The sequence below is a fragment of the Lutjanus erythropterus genome, chromosome 2, assembly GCF_056507025.1.
Source record: "Lutjanus erythropterus isolate fLutEry1 chromosome 2, fLutEry1.hap2, whole genome shotgun sequence".
Taxonomy (NCBI): domain Eukaryota; kingdom Metazoa; phylum Chordata; class Actinopteri; order Lutjaniformes; family Lutjanidae; genus Lutjanus; species Lutjanus erythropterus.
Genome location: NC_139318.1, coordinates 38,741,392 through 38,757,500, shown reverse-complemented (window position 1 = coordinate 38,757,500; position 16,109 = coordinate 38,741,392). Strand labels below are relative to the sequence as shown.

Here is a 16,109-nt window from a genome sequence, read left to right as displayed (position 1 = left end):
TGATCATACTAGCTAGTAACTACCTTAAACTAATAACTACTATGCAAAGTGTGCATGTGTTTTTTGCCAGTATGGACATAGAAAATAGGTCTTAAATCGCATTTATAATGGCCTTGAAAAAGTCTTAAATTCAACTTGTTGAAACCCGCAGAAACACTGGTCAGCACTTCTTACACTGCAGGAAAAATTCTGATGGAGGAGGTAAGTGGACATGCTAATCTTCATCCTATCCAGTCACATCCTACAAACGCTCCCATATGTTTCTTTAAGTGTACACAAAAAACCTTTTCCTAATCCTAAATGCTACCTTATTTGTGGTGTGGCTTTGAAATAGCCGAAAGCGCTAAATCTGTCCAGGTCTGACACGCATTTCGAAAATGGTGTTCTGAATAAATCATTTAAAAGCACAGCATATATCTCTATTACCAATAAGAGAGCAGTAACCTTTTACATCAATGCACAGACGTTTTAGCACAAGGTTCATCTGGTTTACTCGGACTGCTGGGAAAGTGGGTCTAAAATCCTCCATGGATTGGCCACAAAACACTGCAGAGTGCCCATTGTGAAGATGTCACACATTTATGGTGCGCTCAGTGACGGCAGAAATCCCCGGGGTTCAGACACATGCAAAAATAGATCTGCTTTGATTGACAGGCTGAAATACAACCAGGGGTTTTCATTGAGAGCTGTGATTCACATATTTAAGTAAGAGATCACCCTGTGAATGTCTGTGAACATTTTGCTATATGCACATACGCTACAGTATATAACGCTTTTAAACGAGAAATCTGTAACATATTTAGATTACACACTACTGTGACGCCAATGCTACAGCCCCAGTGTTCATTCCAAGCTGGAACAGTTTTTGTTTGCTTGTTTCATTTTAAAAGAGAAATATGTAGCAAACAATTAACATAGTATACTCCACTGTAAGCTGATCAGCTGTTTATACCATTTTAAGGCATTGTTTGTCAATGTAAAGCTAAGCCCAATATCCTGAGAACAAAAGCCCACTGCTCTGGACTTTGAGCTACGTGGCTTCTGACTGCCAGACTCTTTTTAACATTTTGCTCAATTAATCATTAAAAACATCTACTCCATCTAAAAGATTAGTACTGATTTCCTACAAGTCATAAACAGACATTTATTTATTTACTCATTGGCTTCTCTGACATCAACGCTGCCCTTTGAAATTTCTATTCTGGGCTGGAATAACTGCTCTTGTTTGCTCGTTTCATGTTAATTAGAGTTAACATTAATGCAGAATGTTCACCAAATGAGTATTTGTCTGTTTATGAGTCTTGAGAAATCATTAGAAGTCTTTTAGGAGTACATGTTTACCATGGATAAACTGAGCAATATGTTGATGTAGTCCGGAAGGCAGACAGCCACTGAACTCCACCTCCAGAGTGTGTATTTCCGGAGCATAAGGCTCTTGTTTTTCGGGATAACAGACTTAGCTTCGCATTGGCAGGTACTTGACAGTTATAAACAGTTGAAAAACTTAGAGTGGAGGAACTGTCATTGGTTGTTATTGTCAAATTACAATGTTGCACTTGTCTTGCACTCCTGACCTCCTGCCTGAGCTTTCTCAAATGTGGGGAGGAGGAGGCGGGGGAGAAACAACTCTCTTCAACCATAGATTGTGCATTAAATAGTCAATGGCTCCGACTGCATCACTGATTTTTGGACACCCAGATGTTACATATTGCTCCTTTAAAGCTGCATCACATGTAGCTTTCAGTTTATGAGAACACGTAAACATGCCAAACGAGCAGTAATCTGCTGATGCAGGGACGTGGAAGTCACATGAAGCCTAACGACCTTGTCGGCTGCTAGTTGAGGGACGGCGTGATTGACAGGTCTTTCTCTCTGACAGCTGCCTCCCGTGCAGACCCCAGCAGCTGAAGCTAAAAGAATGGCTCTCCTGGATCGGAACAAGACGTGTCCAAGCGTATTTCATTATCGCAGAGGGAGTTTTGAGGATGCGAGGAGAGTCCACAAGTTGTCAGCGTGGACAAGTCACCAGGAAACCACCATGCTTTTGTGTTGTTATGACAGGGCTAAGACAAATCACAGCTATTACATCAGCCAGAGGTCAGCTCCTCCTAGTCATATCTGCTACATCTGAGGTCGGGGTGTTAGTTATGTTTTAACCCAGCCATACATCATCAGCTATGTTTTGATTACTCTCCTTTCAGCTCAGAGTAGGCAAGTCCTTTAGAGTTTCCGTTTCCGTCCAAGGCCTGTGAGTAGAAACAATTCACCAAGACGACGGCGGTGTTTTCTTACATCAATCACGCAGATTTCTCAAGCAGCACTTAGGCATCCTCAAATGTCTTGGCATGAGGCTGTTTTGTCATGTCCACAGCTGCACAAACCACACATCGTCACTAATGTGTCCCTGGCACGAGCTTGGGGGTCAAGAGGTCCGGCTGAGAGATGGCTTGAAATGGTGACATCATTAGCTCAGTGCCACCGGGCAGCGTGATGGCAGTCAGAGGGCATGCAGGGTGGCACCGCAGGGTGGAAGGACAAAAATAACACGAGTGTAAATTTCTGCCTCGTCCTCTCAGGCCAACAGAAGCATGCTACGTTCTCATCCAGCGCTTTGCCGTCACGTCACTCGGCCTGATCTCACCAAAATAAATTTGGGGTGTTGAAGTCCAAGGTTAACAGTGTTTGTGTTGGCAGCATCATGAAATATGTGCTTCTGTTTCAAGTCTGTCCAAAGGAGGATGAAATTAGACAGGGCACTCAGACAGAATGCATAATTTCATTCAAAGGCACATTAACTTTGAGTCAGCTAATGAAAGAGATGGAAACACAGAGACAATTTCAATTGGTGCAAGCGAGTTGAAGCAGGCGGAGATAGTTGCCAAGGAGATAAGTCCTGCGAGCATGAGGTGTGACTTCTGCGTCACAGATTTTTCTTGTCCATTTAGTATTCCTCCCTCCTCTCCTCCGTGCATCGCAGCCCTTCGTTCCTCCTACGTCAGACATCATGTTTCAGCACCCAGCAACCCCACCACCGCCCCCCGCCATCGCCGAGGAGACGTAAGTGGGGGCCTCCTCCTCGCCTGTGTTCCTTTTTCCAAGATCACCGTCAAAGTCATGGCTCCACATGTGATGAGTGGTGGAAAATATTTCTGACTGTCACCAAAGAAATCTTCCTCTTGTTCACAGCTAGTCAGCAAGTGTGAGGATGTTCTGTCAGCACATGCCACTCTGAGCACACACACACACGCACACACACACACACCCACTGGAGGAGAGTGATGACATTTGAGCTTTGTGTGGCGTGTCACCAGTTCACTAAATCAGCAGTGGAAGCCATATTTTGAGGTGATGGATGGATTTGGGGTGACATTTAGAGATTCGACTTCAATTAGTGGATGTGTCGTGCATGCATGCATATGCACTTTGTTGAGTTGTGGACAGACAGACAGACAGACACACACACACACACACACACACAAATGTATATATCCATGCCCTCCCCTGCTGTCCTGTTGTGTTGTGAAGTTACACAAGAAAGTTTTCCAAGAAACTGATCATAATTGTATATCACTTGTTAATCAATAAATACATTCTAGAAAAAAGCAACACAACCCAAAAATAAAGATAATATTTACATCTAACATCCCTGACATGTGATCTTTTAGATTATGACTAAAAAGCTTTTCCCCTGTTCAAATCCTTGTCATGACAACTTTTTATTTAGCATTACTTTTAGATTGCTTTTTAATAATTTTCATGATCAAATGCATTGGAATTTAGGCTGTTGTTTTATGTTTTGTATGCATTATGTTCAAACTGTATGTTTGCTGATGGCAGGTAAAGTTTATAGGAATGCATCTGTAAGATCTATTGGACCAGTATGTGTAAAGGGTTAAAAAATGTGTAAAGCAGACATAAACATGCATTGAATGTAAAGGGTTAAAACATACAGGATCTAAAATGGCATTAAAATATGTTTAAATGTCATTGATACAATGGTACAGTTCATTGTTAAAGTATACAGTAAGTTACATGTGTTAAAAAGTAGGCACTTCTATAGTTTTTTAATTTCAACTGTGTTCTAAATAGCAATTATGTGCCAATTGCACTGTACACTACTTGCTACCATGTGCAATAATCAAACAGGCCCTGTTTGACCCGCAGGCAACAGGAACCTAAAGCTCCTTAGAGGCGAGCGCTGCAGAATAAATTCCGCAGTCGAGCTAAATGCAAGCTAAAGTTTTCTGCTTTTTTGATTCTACATACAGCTACAAGGTTTATGAACACACCCACCCTGACATCCATCAGGCCAACACAGAGATGTCGATACTGGAATTATTAATCATGTATCATCCAGAAGTGACAGATCCACATTATAGGTTCCTGTTTTTCTCTGCTCATTAGCTGTGAGTAACCAAAGATACTTCACCACTTTCTGTGTAACTTCATTCAGCGTTGAACAACTGGAATTCAGTGGTGTATCTGTTACAATTTTGACGCATCACAATGTTACAAATTCATAAATCTGCACAATATAACTCAAATATGCTCAAGCTTAAAAAAAATGTTGGTGTATGAACATCGACAATTATTTAACTGATGTTTAGTTACATTTATTTTACTTTTGTATTTTATTATTTATGTTAAGTAAGTAGTTCTCAGACTTTTCCTGGCATGCCCCACTTCAGAAACCAAAAAAGCTTCATGTTCCGCACAACTATTATTTTTATTTTTTAATTGGACATTATCAATGATAAGGAAAGAAACTAATAAAAAAGGATCCAAGTTGAATTTTAGTGGAAAAAAGGTCAGCCTAATAGCATCAGCAAACTCTTGTTTGTTGATTTTACCTACCCACCCACCACACCCCACAGTTTGAGAACCACTGTCACCACAATCACCTCATACTGAAAAAAACTGGTCAAATCAGTTACAAACTTTCAAGTTGTTGAAATCACACCACTTCCTCTAAACTACTCTGGGAATAGAAGGGAGACATTGATATAAAAAGGGAGATATTTAGTCTCAAGTTAACAGTATAAGCTGTGCACTGAAGCACCCATGGATGGCAAATTTTCAACTCGTGTTTTGTTTTTTGTTTTTTTTCACTGTTTCATCAACACTAGAAATGCAACTTTAGCAAGTAACTCACTACCTCTATGCTCATTCATATTGAATACCTTGAATGTTCGTATGCAAACTGCAAATGAGGCAGACTTTCAAACACAAGCACGTTTGCAATGCTGCATTTTTGCACTGAAACATCATGACCATCCATAGAACATGTGCTGATTGCGAATGCACAGACATGCACCGCGACAGAAAATGTCATGACACGCGCTACAAGGAGAGTGCAGGACACAAAGGACACAGGACAGGAAGGGATGCAGCAGAGAGCCTCATTAGGAGACAAGTCAGCGAACTGCACAGGCTGAGACACTGCACACGACAGGACACGAAATGTCTCACCCCTACTGCTCCCTCCTCTAAAAGTCCCCATGATCTGAACTCCAATGAAGAAAAAACTCAGTTCAGAGAGACAAATGTCCCCATCAATTCTCCTCCAATCTAATGGATGTCTCTGAGGGAGCCACAGCAAGGAGTTTCGCAATCACTCATGCCTCCCTTCCTTATCATTCACAACACCTTCCTGCCTGGCAAATGTCAGCATGTCATAGCCTAACCAGAGCCTGCAGTGCACGTGTGTGTTATGTGTGTTGTGTGTGAGTGAGTGTGTAAGGGGGCATTAAGGCATCTGAGTGTGAGATGGATTGAAGCGGTGATGTGGAGGCAGCAGGATAGTGAGGGTAGAGAGGACAGCTCCCGTGAAACGTCTCCCTCTGCCCGTATTAGTCAAAGCAATTCAATCTATCATCCTCCTCCCCCCTCGTCACCCCCTCCGCTCAGCCGTCATTCTGCCTTGAAGAGTGTGATGGATGGACTCCACTCGCTGTTTATTCCAACTCCATGAAAGAAGCAGTCCTGGTAGAAACGCCTTGGACAAATATTTGAATTTTGTGTTTTAACTTTAGTGAAGTACAGACAGAGTTTAGCTCAGCAACTTTTCAGAAACCCACATTTAAAAACCCAATACTACTGCTTTCCATATATTCAAGTAGACAGAAATACGTAGGAAGCCTACGTTGTATAAATAAACGTAAAAATATACAATCAATAGTTTTATAATACAGGGCACATGACTATATTTGTATTTGAAAAGGGTCATTTATAGTTACAAATCCATAGAAATTCATCAGCTGTCTCAGCTTGTCTGAGCTTTATAGCTTGCTGTTTTTACTCAGCTGTTATAGCTCACTCTCATAGTGTCATTTATTGTCTCAACAGGCATCACTTCTCAGGAAAAAAAAGGCTCTAAATACCTACTGTGTGCTACCTTCCCAGCACCAAAACAGAAGGCAGGCAAGTTAAGTGACTATATGGTACATAAGTAAACTTACAAAGTATTCTGCTTAAAAACTTGTCAGAGTATTAGTTACTTTTTAACCACTGATGTTTAATTCATTATCAAAAGCAGGATTCAATCAAAGGGGTGTCTGTTTTGTCTGATAAGCAATCTAATAACCTACTGATGACAAAAATGCTGATGAAAGACTTGGATTTTAATTCAAACTGTACGCCTACTCAATTGTGATTTTAAAAGTAGTAAAGTAGATTACTTTGTGTATTAAATACTTAAGTAAGATAAAATTCCAGTAACAGGAGTATGCTAATTGTAATTCATTACTTTCAGCCCTGGTAAAGAGCAACCGTATGCTAACAAGTTTCCCATATTGACTTAAAACGTGATAATATGTCACTGCTTGTTTCCACTGGAACCAAAGTAGCCAAACAATCTGCAATAAAAGGTTTAACAGAATAAATAAATAACCAGTATTGATTAATTAATTTACAGGTCAATAGGTTAAAATGGGGCTAGATTTTGCTCAAAAGTGTTTTTTGTTTCCACCCAGGTACCTGTTTTTCAACAGCAGCTAATATACATACAAGATATACGTATATCTTTAAAAGAAACAGTTTTGTTTCATTGAATTTTTAGCTAGATGTAACCAAGACTTTAAAGTAACTTTCACTTTTCAAGGAACTGTAGCTCAAATATCAAGATTTATTTTGACTTATAGATCTTTACCCAGCACAGCCTGTTTTTCTTTTTAACTGATAATATGTACGTACAACTCATAGGTCATACCAGTTTAATTAACTAGGGAAGGGGAATAATAGCTTCACCAGAGAGTAATTTCATAATCAAATATACAATACAAACAAACAAAAACATTTTATAAAATGTCATTCTGGTGACAGATTCCTTCATTTAAACATCTCTGAGTAAATTTTAGCTACTGACATCCATATCTTATTTGTTACAAATTTAAAAGACTCAAAATAACACTCAATCAAACATGAGCCTGAATTAAGAAGAAAGAATTTATACATTTATATAAAATAAAACAGCAACCTTCAGGAGAAAAGGTTGCATGCTATTTCAAAAATATCTTTTAATTAATATGACTGCTGTTCAGGCGGTCATCTACTAAATCCATTGATCAATAGACAAGATGCATGAGGATCCAGCTGGCTTATTGATTTCCACGGCAAACCCTAAAATCAATGTACTAGGAAGTCTTGAATTTAAATAAAAATGGTAGAGAAGATGTTACTGTCCTTGTGAAAATAATCAAAATATTCTGTACATATGCAGATAGTGATACATCAATACATCTGTTCCTTTTATCATTTTAACTTTATGGTTGTAGTACAACTTATTCCTCAACATGCTATATGTATGTCAGTCTTTATTTGTCAATTCTTGGTTTCCTTGTATGCGTCACACAAACTGAACGCACCAATCTGACTGAGACTTTGAGTTTGACATCACCTACACTTACAAAAAACAGCCGAGGCCTCCAGACAGACAGTAAATAAAATCCCGCACACCATAACATGGTGACACTCATCTGCAGTCAATCATGAGCAGATGGGACAGTGTGACTGCCATGTTAATAATGTCCTCCAATCAATCATGTGAGGAAATGTAGTGATAACGGCCCGTGTAATGTCACCTGGGAGGAGATTAAAAGTGAGCTATGACCTTTCCTGGATTACACGCGGACCCAGTAATCTGTTGAGACTGGCGGACACACCTCGCTGCATCTTAAAATATTCCTCCGCTGTCTCTGCCTGACCAGAGAGAGGAAAACATCTCCGCTGCTGACATTTATCAGCCCACTTTGACTGATGTCCCATATGCCTTCTGCTTCCCCTTGAAGCCCAATTTCAGTTTCATTTTGTCTGTTGACAAATTTCATCAGCTCAGACAAGACAACAGTGGATAAGCTGTGAAGCTGACTGTTTTAAACCATTCAGGTAGAAATGTTCACACTCTATTTGCTTGCTCCCACAAAATAGAGGAAAATTGCAACTTGTCTAGACAGGCGGGGACCTTGGAGGGGAATTTGTCCTCCGGAGCAAGACGCTGGTTGACCAGTTGTCAAACACTGCCCCCGTGTGGTAAAATCTGTTGACAGTGCAGCACAATACCCTCTAGTTTACCCTTTGATTTCCTCTTAAGCAGCTTTAAATCATTCTATTTTTATCCAAAATATTCAAACCCAAGACCGAGGCTTTCTATGGCTGCACTGCTCTACTATATGCAACTATTCTGGAAGTTTTAGGCTTAGTTTTGTACACATTTTTGCTATAATTTAAGTTCTGTGGATTTGAACTATATTTGACTGCACAGCGTGATTAGGCTGTGGTTTGTTACTTTCAAGTAAACACTTGATGTCTACCTGTCATTTCATATGTATGGGAGCCCATTTCTGCTAATGTAAAATCAAGATACTGTAAGTCTTAATAATGACAAAACGCATCTCCAAATAATGAGTGAGTATGTCGTAATAATGAGAAACTTTCTCAAAATAACTTAATTATTTCAATATAATGACTTAGTATAATAGTGAGATAAATAATAGTAAATTTTCAAGTCATTATTTGTGCAATATTAAGTTTTTGAGATACTGACTCATTATTTTGAGAAAGTTTCTTATAATTTGAGATGGTAAATTTTTTCTATACTATGTCATTATATTGCAATACTAAGTTCTTATACTCACATAGTAAGCTTTTATTCTCACACACTGAACCATTATTTTACGACAGTGAGTCATTATTTTGCGATACTAAGTTATTATTCTGAATTTAGTATATTTCTATAAATACTAAGCTTTTCTGTGTGTTTTCTGCATGTTGCATGCTGTCTGTGTTCTACCCCGTGCCTGCATGGGTTCCCTCACGCCATCCCATGCCCAATCATTAAAACACACAAGGTCACTTCTCCAGTCGGTAGCACAGTCCAAGGTGCTGGCTTAGAACTGGAAATGGGCACCAAGTGCTACACAGCAGCTGACCACCGCTCCAAATACTAGGATGGGTTAAATGCAGAAACCGAATCTGCCCGTATACTTGCACTTGGCATGGTGGTGCATGTCACATTAAAGTTGACCTTAACCTTTATTTTGCAATAGATCAAGTCATCATTCTGAGATACAAAGTTATTATTATGAGATACAAAGTCATTATTCTGAGATATGAGGTCATTATTCTAAGATAAAAAAGTCATTATTTTAAGATACAACTCATTAATTTGAAATACAAAGTCATTATTTTGAGATAATACTCATTAATTTGAGTTACTAAGACATTATTTTGAGAAAACTTCTCATTATTTTGCCATATTAAGTCATTATTATGAGATAGTCATTGTTTTGCAATAAATCCCTCTCATTATTTGAGATACTAAGTATTTATTTTGAAAGAGCTTAATTTAATTATTTAGTATTAAGATCTTTTTTCATTATTTCTAGATATGAAGTCATTATTTTGAGAAAGTTTCTCATTACAATGACTTACAGGATCTTTCTTTCTTTCTTTTTTGTTTTTTTCCATCACCTTGGCTGAAATGGGCTACAATAACATCTAAGCATGAAACTAAGACAGACACTTGATATATGTGTACCGGGTCAATAAGAAAATCGTGACCTGCGGTGCTTCATGCTTTTAGCTGATAAATTTAGCCAACAAATAGCACAGAAATAATTTCTGGCCCGATACAAATGGTGTTTTTGGGCGTGGAAACTTATAGCGTTGGCAGAGGTTCGGCCTCACCAACTGCTTTCTATATTTTTATTGAAATCGAGCCACATCGACAGCCGCAGGAATGACCTGGTCTTCCTCATGGTTTCGGCAGGGAACGGGAACAACGTTCAAAGGTTGTTTAAAGAGGCCCGAAGGACAGATGAAGCATTGTTTTCCAAGAATCTGGCCAATGTCCAGTGAACAAAGTCGATTTCCAACTCTTAAAATGGTTGTCTATTTTTTCCAGGAAGGCAGCAGAGAGAACGAGTGAAGAGAAAAGCCTTGAGGCACTTGTGTAAATTATTCACCCTGCTGCATTTGAGGGGGGGGAATCCCCAGAATGCCTGACTGGAAGATGGCTGCCAACAAAGTGAAATTGGGTTCCAGTTTATATAAATCAAGGGAGGAAATGTCCCCCTTTGTTAATCCTCCTCTCAAGCAGCTGTACAAAATGCTTATTTCCACCATGCAACGCACTCTAAAATTCACTGGAACATGTGGTCAAGTGTGGATTGACTCTTGACTGAAAAAACTGTATTATTAGGTAAGGCATTTGCTGGTGGATATTCAAAGGACCTCGTTGCTCCTAGTTTAGTCCTACTAGCAGTGGTGGAAGAAGTATTAACTTAAAGTACTTCAGCATTCGCAGCAAAATATACATGTGTATATATACATATAAGTACCAAAAATGAAATAAAATGTCTCATTATGTCAAATGGCCCCATTCAGAGTTCTGTATTTATCATATAACCCTAATAATAGATAAGTAATGTTCTACTGGATAATTACAGATTCATTAATATGTACACAGCATTTTAATATGTGAAGGGAAAGTAAGCTTTAACAACTTAAATATACTGCTTGGTAGTGGTTGGTGGTGGTGGTGGTGCCAAATGAGCGTGCATTATGCAGTAAACCATTAGAAAGCTGAGATTCTTGTGTTTCCATTGTTGTCAACCAGTTTAAGATACAACCACAACAGTCAGTACAGTCAACACCACAAACAAGCAAGCTAGTGCACAATTACAAAACTGAGGCAACTCACTATTGAAGCCTCCCAGTAAGCCATTGATTGATCATATTCTGACAAAAATTGGACAGTGGTCCAGTCGATCCAATTCAGTTACATATTTAGTCCAAAACACTATTTCCATTGATAAATACCCACAAACTGCTTGAATAAGCCATATTTTGGTCATAAGATGGCTGCTGCAGTCTGATTTTTTGATTGACACCTCACTTGAGCCAATAGGAACTATTATGTTCTGTCCAAAGTCCATCATAGCCAATAAGGTAGAAAGGAAGAGCTTGCTTCTTTCATCCCATGTAAAGATAGCTGCTAGTAATTAGATTTGTGAATTAAAGGTTTCTGACACTTTACTTTCATAATGCCGCCAAATGAAAAGGTTGTAAGAAAAAAGGCCTAAAATCTGTGTTATTATTTCAATCTCACTTCTTTTGAGTATAAGGGACATGTCTCAAACTCTGTCTTCTTTCCCAAAGGCAAGCTGAAATCCAGGGAGACCTCCCTCTTGTATGTAACAAATGTTTTCACCAAGGGGCTCAGACAACAACTAGATAGCAAAGTGCAACTGAATTCTTAACAGCTCAATGCTTCTGATTGTGACTTCAGAAAGTAACCTTATTTTATTTATATGGGATGTGATAGGAACCCATTTGAAAAGTTTCCACCACTTTTGTATATCTTTTCTGTTTCATTTTTCATTTTATCTTTATTTATTCATTTTCAGAACGGCCCAAAGGACTGAAATTGACTCATTTTTCTTAGCTGAAAACTCTCCCAACATAGACAAGCCTAGCACATAGCATATCAAAGTTGAGGAAACAGGAAAACAGTTATTGGAGCACAGAGCAAAGAGGGACAGGACTTAGGACAGGTCAGTTGTGCCCTTTTGTTACCTTTTGTTGTTTCGTTTTTATTTTTAATTGTTCTCTCTTTACTGAAAACTTATTTACTTGACCATGTGCACGGTGTATTTTTTCAGAGGTTATTTTTTGTATGTAACTGCTTTTGATGTCCCCCCCGTGGTCATTCATTTTTTATCCTTGATGGTGATATGTGTTATCCCTGCTTCTGGTCAGACTGAATAAATTGAATGTATTTCCAATGACCACCAGTAGATGTTGGAAGATGACAAGAAATACTGCTGTAGCTCTTTTAAAAACAAGTTATGGATCCTCCTGAGTGGACAGAGTCATGAGTGGATCGAACTCTCATATGTTACAGTGGCAAATGGAGACAGTGACTGTGCTTCAACACAAATCCATTTCCATCATTGTCCCTGCCATTGTCAGGTTTAGTGCTACTATAAACAATAATAACAATAATAACTAGCTGAATATTGATATGAAACTTAAAAGTTTTTGGGGTATTTTTGCACCAGAAAATGCACAGAAAAAGTCTACACCTATATTATGACAATTACAATTTTGTTTAAGAAAATGTCCTTCCCTTCTAGTTCTTTTTGTTGGCATCCAGCTTAACTGTCTATCACTGCAATGTCCGCCCGTTTATTTTTTTTTATTTTACAAATCACACACTCTATAAAATGTGTTAAAACTGGGTCAGTCATCTTCCTTAGCTCCCCCATAAATTCACACCACGTTTTCTCTGTTTGCATTTTGCTGCAGCAGTATACTTCTTGTTTTTATACATGATAAATAATAAACTAAAGGTGATCATATTTTATTTGAGATTTACTGCTGCTGCTTCATCCTCTTACCCTAACCTTAAAGACTCCAGCGGTAAGGATTTGTGTATTGTCAACAAGGAGAAGGACTAGCCTTCATCAAGCTGTCTGTCACATGTTCACAGACTGACAGGTGACCTTCATAGTATGGATTGCCTCTTTCACTACACTGTGGACTGGAAAATCTTTGTTATTAGCTGCAGCACATTTTCTTAATGCTAAACATCTCCAGTTGCATCTCTTTAGAAACCGATTGCTAAAATGAAATCCCAAATCACAAAATGAATCATACATTTTGTCTGTAAAAACCCATTAACTGAAACCTGTGCCAGAGCAATTCTGTTGATTACATTTCATCTTTTCCCTAACCATTCCTCGCATCGACCGCCGAGGCTCGGGAATCTGCAGTTCTTCATTCCAGCAGCTGATTTCACTTGCACACGTTCAGCCACAGAGGGACGCGTAATCACTGAAACCTGCTGTTGCAGTGATTGGATGGAATGAAAACCTGTTGACTCTTGGGTCTCCGTGACACATGGTGATGAACAACTACAGTACCCTCACATTCAGAGGACAGAAAAACCACCTCTGCATTTCCTCTTCTTCATGTTTCCTACATATAGCATATAGAATTTAAAATTGTGGTTAATGAATAAGAAGAAATATCATTTGACTTGGAGTTGAATGAGTAAATCTGTAAATCTTGCAGTGATACTGAAACTGAAACACATCCATATTCTTGATATATGTTCTGAATCTATTTGCTTAAAGGAGAAAAAAGGAAACATTAAGTTAAGTTGAAAAACTAACTTCTCTGACAACAACGTTCTTGGCACGGTGTCCTTTGAAAGTTCTAACTCACTTAATTTGCCTGTTTCACATTAATTAGCATTCAAATTAATGCTGAATGTTTGCCGTATAAGTAAGTGTCTGTTTATGGGTCATAAGAAATCATTAATCTTGCAGAAGGAGCAGATGTTTATACCCGTTAATCTGAGTCTGGCAGACAGAGGGCAGGCAGCCACTTAACTCAAAGTCCAGAGTGTGTATTTTCAGAGCAGCGGGCTTCTGTTCTCAGGAAAACAGGCTTAGTTTTGGACTCATGGTCATTTATTCTATGTACATTTACAATGTTGTGTGCATCTTGTGCTTCTGCAGTGTTCCTGCAGCCCGTCTGACCTCTGTAATATACAATCTATGGCTCCAACTCACTATTTGGATGGTGACTGTACTCATTTCCACATGTGCTATTGCTACATATTGCTCCTTTAACAACTGCCATTTTGTTTCTCCATACTGTAATTTTGACTGGATGACAAACTGCCTTTCAAAATACTCCTGTGAAAAAGCTGAGACTAGGGATAGGTTTTTATTCTCCAAATAAGGCTTCTTTGAAGATGTTAACCGGGGAAAAAAACTTGAGCAGGTTACCTTTTCAAGTGTTTGGGACGATGATGATGTCTATGAGGACCGGCCAAAGCACTGGCCACATAGGTGGCTGGCTACAAGGCGCCAACTTCTGGTGGGTGCTGATCACCCACAAAGGAAAATTAAAAAATAAATGAATAAAAATTTGTTGGTGGGCCCCTTTTCTCACTTTCTGCCTTGAGGTAACAAATGAAAAAATAAATCTACAAATAAAGAAATACTCTTTGTACCGTTCCTCACTATTTTTCATCTGCCCTGGCCTGCAGCACGCACTGTGCACACTCAGGGATGATGGGTATCACAGACTGCCAGAGTTTGGATTGCTGGACTGACTGAGGCACATTTATTTCATAATGAAATTTCATAATGGAAAGGTCCAAACCTCCAGCAGGAGATTGTTAAACTGTTTTATAGCACTGCACGCTGCTAAGCAATAACTGCAGTAACATGAGCATTCACATGCATTGCTAAGACCGGGCCTAGCTTTTACTAGGCTTAAGTCTGCAACCAACCTAAAGTCCATTCTAAAGACTGGTCTTAGCTGGTGTAGTAAAGACCAATTGGTGCAACCCACTCCTAGTGCACAAGGAAGAAAACTGAAAAGAGGAGGAGGAAAAGAAAGCCCAATAGACACACGTTTTCTTGTGTAAACATTAAAATGCTGTTTTCTGAGTAGAATTTGCATTTGTAGTAGTTTGTTACCTAAGTAGCAATAGAAATGGTGCTACAGTGGCTGCTGTCCCTGACCAATACCAGTGACATTTCATGTTTTACACCTACCCTGGAGGCATGTGCACCAACACCTGATCTTGCCTAGGGCACAAACATGGCCCTGTGTCTGTATGCATGCTGCCTCTTGTTCACTGCCTTGTAACCAACTCTGGCTCCTGTAATTTTCATTTTACACTTCATGAATTTGGCAGACTGGTTGTCTCTAAGCCTACGTAGACAACTTCATTTATATATGTTTGTATTAAAGGCCATGCTGGGTCAACTCACCTCATTTATATGTGATCTCTGACGCAGACATCCTGCAGTCTTCAGCTTCATTATACTAGTTGGCTTCACTACCAGGTTCCAAGGATTTCTACTGAGCATCTGCAGAGAGTACACTATAATCAGCAAAATATAAACACAACACTTTTGATTTTGCTCCCATTTTTCATGACATGAGGTAAAAGATCTAAGACTCAAATTCTGGTCACAAATTTGTTAAGAGCACTTCTCCTTTGCTGTGATAATCCATCCACTTGACAGATGTGGCATATAGAGAGGCTGATTAAATAGCATGGTTATTGCATGGTGTGCCTCAGCCTGGTCACAATCAAAGGACACTCTAAAATGTGCAGTTTGATCTTGAGAAATTACATTTAATAGACACTGAAAAATGGCTATTTCACACAGGGCTACATATATGAATTCTTTCCCCAGGAGGGCAAAGTTTTGACCTGCCCTACTCTGCCTTGGTCTTTTATTGTTGCAGTACAGAAACATGTCCAATAAGCTTAAGATATGAAGTTGAATCAACAACTCTCAATCAGTCACACTGACAAACATCACAAACAGCTGAATTCAACACTAACCTTCATCAGGATTCACAGTGTTGTCATTGTGAAAATACGCATCCATGATTTCTCTTAAAGTGTATCAGAGACTATAAAACTACAAAACTATAAAACAAACTTTAAAAAAAAAGTAAGGGTCTCAGGAGAGTTTTAACCCTCAAGCAATACATGCTGGGAAATCTGATAATATGCTGGTTATGTTTCTTTAGAAATTAAATTTAATGAGTTGATTGAACTCTGTACAGTACATTCA

At 38.9% G+C, this 16,109-nt stretch overlaps 1 protein-coding gene across 1 annotated transcript in view; it reads right to left on the bottom strand.

The window, feature by feature from the left end:
• The window catches only part of lrrc38b (leucine rich repeat containing 38b), a 61,636-nt gene extending 46,232 nt beyond the window's left edge, over window positions 1-15,404 (bottom strand). Inside the window, exon 1 of the transcript XR_014772057.1 lies at window positions 15,291-15,404. The gene's annotated coding sequence lies outside the window, so the exon portion shown is untranslated. The remainder of the gene's footprint in view (window positions 1-15,290) is intronic.
• Between the last annotated feature and the right edge of the window lie 705 nt (window positions 15,405-16,109).